At 37.7% G+C, this 8,549-nt stretch overlaps 1 long non-coding RNA gene across 2 annotated transcripts; it reads right to left on the bottom strand.

Annotated features, from left to right (window-relative positions):
- Window positions 1–273: 273 nt before the first annotated feature.
- LOC145774705 (uncharacterized) lies at window positions 274–5,373 on the bottom strand. 2 transcript variants are annotated; one of them, XR_014290049.1, is made up of 3 exons: window positions 5,219–5,373; window positions 2,678–2,803; window positions 274–2,238 (listed from the first exon to the last, which is right to left on the bottom strand). It is a non-coding gene; the product is annotated as an uncharacterized LOC145774705 (long non-coding RNA). The 2 variants fall into 2 exon arrangements; XR_014290048.1 differs by having other exon boundaries at window positions 2,709–2,803.
- Window positions 5,374–8,549: the final 3,176 nt, after the last annotated feature.

Below are 8,549 nucleotides of genomic sequence, written 5' to 3'. Positions count from 1 at the left end.
CCCATTTGTGAAATTTTATTTGGAATCTTGTGTTAACTTCTCCGCTTCTCTTACAAGTTTTATGGTTTGCCCTTAACCAAGACGGTCTTGCCTTAACATATCTCCGCATCACAACTGTCCAAAAGGTATTGGCTGTGGCTGACATCAGATGCTCTGCAAACATCAACAGTCATCATATAAGACTGGCAATATAGGCTACAGCTACACGCGTCGGGCTCTTCTTTGCTCTAAAAACTACCAAACCAAGCACGGATGTACCGAAGCAAGCAACTACGGGGTACCAGTAACTTATATTGTAAGGCTTCGAAGTTGAGGAAAACGAAAATTGACGATAACTACAACGTAACAAACGTAAAAATATGTAGTATGAGTCAAGCCGAAGATAGTGTAGCTACATTCGTATCTACACTGGGCAAATAGGCCTAGCATAAGGCTTAGGCACATGATGAAACCAAGACCTGAACATACACTGCAATATTGAATCCTTCGAAAAAGAACCTGCACCAATCATCACTTAAACTCAGTCTACTCTAACGACCAGAAAGATTCATATGATAAGTGATATCAATCATACCAGTGGCAGTAAACGCTCTAAACACTGATTGAACCAAGTAACACAACGAATGATTACTATAGCCAGTAATAAGCTAATCTGGCATAAGCGTGAAAATGACGGTACAGTGCATATACGTATATAAGTTCACAGATCATTGTGAATGCACATTGCACAGCCCACATATTAGCAGACAATAAGCACTTTTATCAGCCACACATATTAAAGTAAACTAGATATAAGTTACAAATTCAAATAATTGCCAACAATATACAGAACAACATATACTGTATACTGTAACCAGGGCTGTGGAGTCGGAGGAATTTTAGCGTGTCCGGAATGGAGTCATTTAAAAGGCTTACTCCGGACTGATACAAAATAATGAAAAACAAAATTTTTGTTTAGACTCTTTTCAAAAGAATATAATTTCTTGTTCGCCGTATTTGGGTCTAAAACTTCACCTGAAAATAGAAGTGCTTGTTTTTGTTAATTTTGTAAAAGTCGCTGTATCAATTTCGATCATAACTTCGATGAAATTGAATTTTAAAAAAATGGAAAACGATAAAAATTATTAAAAAAAACGGAAATCCTGAAGCCGGAGTCGGCTAGTTGTAAAACGAGGAGTCGCATATTTTTCGCCCGACTCCACAAACCACAGCCTTCTCAGACAGCCACTTTATCTGGTCCAAATGTTTACCAGATCGGGTACGGTGTTGACCAGATAGAGTGGCTGTCTGGGTTGCATATTTACGGTGTTCAAATAAACTCAAATGAATGGAATAACGCCAGTGCAAACCACATTGTCTGAGGCAAACTTCAAATCACTACAATAGGCCTACATACAATTTTAGTGCCAAACTCCCCTCCAATCCTTTATCACTTTTCAAACCAGTCACATTGCAATTTGCAACAAACTGATGGCAAGCAGGTGATCAAGAAAAACACAACTAATTTGATGTTCACGTGCGCTCACATATCGCGGCAGAATTATGTAGCTAAACTAGTAAACGATTAAAACAAAAAAGACGATTTTATGCAACAGTTACAAAGCATAAAAAGACGTGCAGTATGAGCGAAACAGAGTATTCTTAACAGTCGTTGAACATTTATAAAATAGCGATTTTCAGTTGTTGGCAATGTAGCAAAGTGAGCGCATTTGCCGCAAAATATCCAGTTCATTAGACAAACAGTTACATGTATAACACTTAACCGACCCAACAAAGGGAAATTTCTCAGGCTCAAGCGAGTGGGATTCAAAAAAGTTTAAAATGTTGAGGAGAAAATAACAAACCAAAAGATTTTTTTACAATTCCAAACAATGTCATATGTGGAGGCATAACCGATTAACCGTTACAGCAGTTTAGATTAGAAGGTATTTGTTTGAGACCATGTAAACTGGGGGAAGAGTAACAAATATCATCTGCAAACTTTATGTGATTAACACAAATATTAAAAAATCAGACAAGTTAAATCACACAAGTTTATGTGCTTTTCTGTTGAATGGTGCATACATACTAAACACTGTGCGGCATGCACATATCAGAGGTGTGTTTGTCTATGCTTCAAAGTTTGGCGCGGTTAATCCATTGACTAAACAATGCTTCTTCATCTGTACTGTATGTAGCAGTAGACAGTGCTGTCTGTATTGCTGACGAGTTTTCTTTTAACATGGAGAGCAAACATTCCTGAAAAAATATTTAAGTTATGATGCAGGCCGTATAAAAAAGAACTACAAAACGTACTAAAGTTCCTTGATTTATGTCAAAAACAAAAACCTTCAACACTTAAGTAACAATATTTAAATAACATGCTTGGTCGACCTTGGATGTAAGAGGTGGATGTAAAAGTTTGTAGGCCTACAATATATAATGAAAAGCAAGCATACATCTTACATACCTAATTTGGAGATAGTTAATATTTTTAATATCAAGGACAAGGGACACAATTAGCTCGACGTCTGCTATAGTTCATACAATGCAATGCTTTTTCATGTCCTGATGTTACTTGCACTATCCGCATATCATCAGACAAGACAAAAGTTTTCTTTTTCATAATTGTATTTTATTTTCGTGTAAACTTTTTAGTCTTTCTAAAATACTCCCAACAGGACTGTCACATCATCACCTTGCATTTTGTGATTCTAGGTAGTAATTACCCAGTCAGTGAAGTCTTCAAAGGAATTTGTGCTATGAAACAGAAAGTCATTACAAATTCTCTCACTGTTGTCGTCCGGGTCTTTCAGTTCTACAGCTGCACATAAAATAAGCATTTGCAATTAACTTTTACTAATTTTAAGCATGAAATTTTATAATTTTAGCAGATGAATCTCCACAATAATTTATATTTGGTAACATGTATTTATATTTTATAATTTATATTTGGTAACATGTATAATACGCTTAAGAGTAATTGTCATTGCAATATATTTATTCAGATTCACAGTGACATTGTTGAGACAATACCATTAAGTCACTCACTAAGTATAACCACACTCTCTGTCTCTTCTTTATACTTTGTAAAGATTCTACCACTAAAAGCAATAAATTGAAAGCATTTCCAACAAAGCTGTTACGTTATTTTTGTTATGCAAGTTTTGTGGAAAATATCCATTTAAAAGACTTATCTGCACAGGACTTACACAAACAACTTTTCGATATCTGTAATTTTAGGTGTGGTATTAATCATTTTCTCCCATATCATCATTTTAGAAACTAAAATCCTCACTCACAACATAGTAGTAGTATTTGCCAGCTTACAGTAACAGTACTTATTCGCAGGGCCTACGGAAGGGGGGTACGAAGGGTACGGCGTACCCTTGAGGGCCCAGGCCTGTGGTTGTTGGGGGGCCCGAAATTGTAATTTTAGTTTACGCAAAAAAATGTTTGGTTAAAACCATCCTAAACGACTAAATTCAAGCATAAATGTTGTTATTCGTTAGTCCTTGGGGGGCCCGTAATGTAGCAAAAGGGCTTAGAAAGAAATTAGGTGTCTAAAGTGGTGACTTAATGCCTTACGTGCAAACATGTTCTGTTAAAAGCACCCTAAATTAAATCACAAAAGTTGGTTATTCTCCTGTCCCGGGGGGGAGGGGCATAGTGTAGCAAAAGCAGGGTTGAGAAAAACCTGGAATTTTTTTAAAAATCCCAAACCGCTAGTTTTTTTTAATGCCCGAGTGTTTTTGGGCTTTTTTGTGTTTTTTAAAAACTATTTGAAAAAGGAGGCAAACTTGGTTTTGAATCTTTATCCTCGTACTGACAAAGCCTTGATAGGCTATTCCTGGTTGTTTCGCATACTTGTAGAGGCTCTTGAAGCAAGGCCGGTTACGGAGATTGGCAGAGTGAAATTTCCGATTGTTGAAGTCTTGTTACCTGGGAATTATTACATCCATTAAGTGCCACTGAATGGAGAGCAGTCCTTAGAATGCGTTGCTCAAGCGCACGCCCCGAAAGTCGAACCAGCACCGCTTGATCTTGAAGCTTCTTCGTTCACGAAGTCACGCGCTAACCAACTGAGCTATCGGGGCGACTTAAACCTTACATTATGTCATTATTCAGATGCATGGGATAGAATTTAATCTAGGGTAGGCCAATGCCCTTCTCTGTTGTTACAAACTTGCATTTGATGATGCTCAGTCTTATCTGGCAGCAGTGCAGGGTAGGCCGGTACCCGGTCATTTGGTCGACAGGATGTTAGGTCGACAGAACGACTCATTTTAGGGTTAGTTAACAAACCTTTACCCTAACCCAAATGTCCTGTCGACCAAATGTCTTGTCGACCAAACGACCGGCTACAAAGTAGGTCTATATCACATGAGGGAAACGACATATTTATCCTCTTTCATATTCAGTATTATTGTGCATAGCTTATTAAAATTAAAGAATAGTTTTATTGCAGGTTGATACTATTATTGCGCACAAATGTCCAATTCTGCAGTAAAATGTTGTATGGCGTGCAATACGCCTAAGCAAACATCACACGTTTTTCCCAAGACAAAGGGGGCCCGGAGTGAGAGGGGGGCCCGAAATGACTCTTCGTACCCCTAGTGAAAATTTCTCTCAGAGGCCCTGCTTATTCGAAGTGGTTATATTAACTATGGATGCAATCAAAAAGCATTGTTATGTAACAAGTGTTGCCAAGGATAGGGTTAAACTAAGAGTTTTGCCCAGGATTTCAAAATCTCCTAAATCACAAGGTTTTGTCTCAACTACTTTAAACTTTACTCAAATTATGGAAAAATTTCTTATCTGGTAACACTAGTGCTGTAAATATAGCCACGCCTTTACTTCGTATTGCTAATTTAATCCATGTGTTTATTCATCATCAACATCGCTGTTCATCAAATACGTAAATAAAGTTTGTTTAGATAGCTCAGTTGCTACCGTACCTTGCAAATAAGCATTATGTACAGTCATACACTTAAGATTAGTATGGTGACACAAAAGCAGTAAAACACGCAGTGAAAAACCAAAACAGTAGAGTTTACAAAAATATGAACAACAAATGTTGTCACACTCGAACTAGATTTCTTTTCAGCTCACTGACATCAGCAACAGTGCAGTAATGTTTTTTTTTACCGTTTCAGCAACGTTTTCCAACTAAGTTGTTTTGTTATCAATCATTAGCCTATTTAATATTTTTTAAGTCAGAATATAAATTAATAATTACCCGGATGGCCTAAATCTTTTTTCATTTCTTTTCGTAACTTTTTCTTTAACTTCCTGTCTTTGTACCCATTATGCTTTTCATCGCACAGAGCAGGAACATTTTAAGTTATAACTTACCGTACTAGTTTTTTATTTAATGGATATTTTATTTTCTAATTGAAGCAATGTTAACTGCAATATAAAAAAATTAATACCACTTGATTGATATACCGGTAGTCTACTCTGTCTCTATGTCATGACTTCGGTTTGTTTGTCTGTTTGCTTTATAAAGTACCGTGCTAAATTTTACTTTTAAATCACAGATTTAGCCTATAGATACCAAATACCGGAACATTGTGTTATACCGGTACTGCCCTGTATTGTAGCAGGCCAAGTAAAATATACCCACTCAGCCTCTATAGATCCAGGGCTAATAAAACAGCATAGCCTACGATACTGTAGCCTACATATTCCAATTCAGTATAATACATCTAAACCTGAACTACGTACGCTTTCATTTATTTGCCAATTACATATAAAGTTGTAAACTGTATTAGCTTAGCCTTGTTGATCTTTTTGCAATAAGGTTGTTTGAAAATAAAAGGTTAACTTATCTTTGATTAGTTTTAAAACAAAAAACATCTGGTTTTTCTGTAAATTTGGAATTATTTGTCAACTATTTAGGCCTCACTTAAGTATTCTAGTTACATCTGATGATCTGACCCTGGTTTACGTTACAGCAATACTAGGCCTAGTATTTTTTCCTAGGCTTTGATCTTTCACTACCAGTATGTTAAATCAATTACATCTTGCTGCTGGCTAGAATTTGAACTGACTGCTCATAATGTGTTACAAAATATCTACAGAGCCAAAACTGCTGACAAACTATAGCCTAAGCGAGTACAATCAGCCGACCTCTTCCGAACCTCGACTCGAACCGATCGAGCTCTCATGTCAAGCGCGAAAGGGAAAAGTTGAAATAATTCAACTTCTGTTTTCACGCTTGAAATCGAGATCTCCAAGCCGGTGGCGCGATTCGGTCACGCTTCACGCTCTCAGTGTGAACACTTTTTTTTTCAGTGTGAACACTCGTTTTTTTGACACGCTTTATGATTTGCGCTTATGCTTGTCAGTGTGAACCCCGCATTAGAAAGAGAGGTTAAATTTGCAAAAAATAGTGAATAATAAATTTTCTTTAAATTACCGGTAGTTTTAAAATAGTTATTTACGGGCAAGTTTTGGGCGACTATTACTTTAAAAATACCAAAATAATATTTTTCTAAAAATTAAAAAAATATCTGGCAACAGTTTTATACTCCGCTTGTCAGAAATCCAGCCGAGTTGGCGATCCCTATACGCAGGGGCGCCGGAACGATTTTTGACTGGGGGGGCAAGATTACGAAAAAAGGGCACTTTTGTTTACTAAAAGGCCAATTTTTTTCAAGTTTTAAGATAAGATATAGCGATAATGCTAATCTATCAGCTCACTATGTGTTGAGTAATGATAGCATACAAGTGTCCGGTATGCAAAGAAGGGCATCATGCTATGTTATTATACCCAGTAAACATTGATTGTTGGGGCAACATTGGCAAGAAGTTGGCCGCAACATTGGCAAGATGCAGACGCCAACGCTGGCAAGATGTTTTATGCACCATTTGGATGCATCTGGCCAGCGTTGGCGTCTGCATCTTGCCGCCGTTGGCTTCTGCATCTTGCCAACATTGGATTATGCATCTTGCCAACGCTGGCATTTGCATCTTGCCAACGTTGGCTTCTGCATCTTGCCAACATTGGCAAAATGTTTTATGCACCATTTGGATGCATCTGGCCAGCGTTGGCGTCTGCATCTTGCCAACGCTGGCTTCTGCATCTTGCCAACGTTGGCTTCTGCATCTTGCCAACATTGGCTTCTGCATCTTGCCAACATTGGCAAAATGTTTTATGCACCATTTGGATGCATCTGACCAGCGTTGGCGTCTGCATCTTGCCACCGTTGGCGTCTGCATTTAGCCAACGTCGACTTCTGCATCTAGCCAACATTGGCTTCTGTATCTTGCCAACGTTGGCAAAATGTTTTATGCACCATTTTGCTTCATCTTGCCAACGTTGGCATCTGTGTCTGGCCAACGTTGGCAAGATGACTTGTACACCATTTTGCTTCATCTGGCGCCTAAATTCTGGTTGACTTTTATGCATCATGATGCTGCTTCTGACCTATTGACTATTGTGATGCCCGCGCTTTGACCAAGGTTGGACATGCGAAGCAAGCTGGTGCATAAAACATCTGAACAGCATTGGCATCTACATTTGCCAAACGTCTCTGTACCTAAACCTCGCTCATCACCAAAAGTTTATTGTTGAAGCTAGCTAATCCTTGGGCGAAAGAACAGCAGCAACACGGATTTATAAGCAACACTACTCCCTTTGTGACAAAGCAAAGTAACAGCCGAGCTTCGTATATTTTCACATTTATTAGAAACAAGCCACATCAAATCGTATTGATAGATGGAGATTCATTGCACATCAGCAGCTTTTTCTTGTGTATCTTTATCATTCTGAATTCCTGCAAATGAAACAAAAATATTTAATTCAAGAGGGCTGTTTGGCAACAGTGTAAGATTTTGATCAGTTGTCGTCCAGGATAATACGAAGTTAATTGACAATCTGCAATATCAATGTAATATCCCTCTCTCCAACGTGCGTGACAAAAAACTTATCATTCGATTCTGCGCCACGCAGAGCAATAATCAAGTTCCAATACATTCTAATTGCGTGTACAGTAGTTATTCAACAACTAAAGCAACACATTCGCTGTTGTCTTTCAAACATATAACAAGCTCACCAAAAGTTAGTTTTTGCCCTTTTCGGCCACCAATTGCCTGTCCTTGCAATTTCGAAATCACTCTGAAACTCTTCATCAATTTGCTGCACGGCAGCAGCTTTGTCGTGCGCCATCACCATGTCTAATCATGAAAGTAAAAAAAGAAGTGTTAAATCAGTATATAAATGCCGACATAGCCTACTAACCACCATGTTCGTTGTTCACATCAATGCGAGTACACCACTAAAACATTTTCATACATTACTCAATACTCTTCACAATTACATCATACATTAATCAAAAGAGCAAAATGGCATAGTTATGACATAATCATTTAGTCGTAGTAGAAACATTTATCCGTACTCACCAAGAACAACTTTTTTCAGATTCTTTTTTAAACAATCAAACGAGTGCTTAGACTTCACGATGTTTTTTTCTTTTCTTTCTTTGTTCTCGACATGACTTGAACTGTGTTGTGTTCGATAATAATAGTTGACATAAGTTCACTGATACAATCGCTTGCATTTTTGC

Source organism: Aplidium turbinatum, chromosome 7, assembly GCF_918807975.1.
Source record: "Aplidium turbinatum chromosome 7, kaAplTurb1.1, whole genome shotgun sequence".
In the NCBI taxonomy this organism is placed as follows: Eukaryota; Metazoa; Chordata; class Ascidiacea; order Aplousobranchia; family Polyclinidae; genus Aplidium; species Aplidium turbinatum.
The sequence above is the reverse complement of the archived record's forward strand: the minus strand, read 5'-3'. Positions and strand labels throughout refer to the sequence as shown.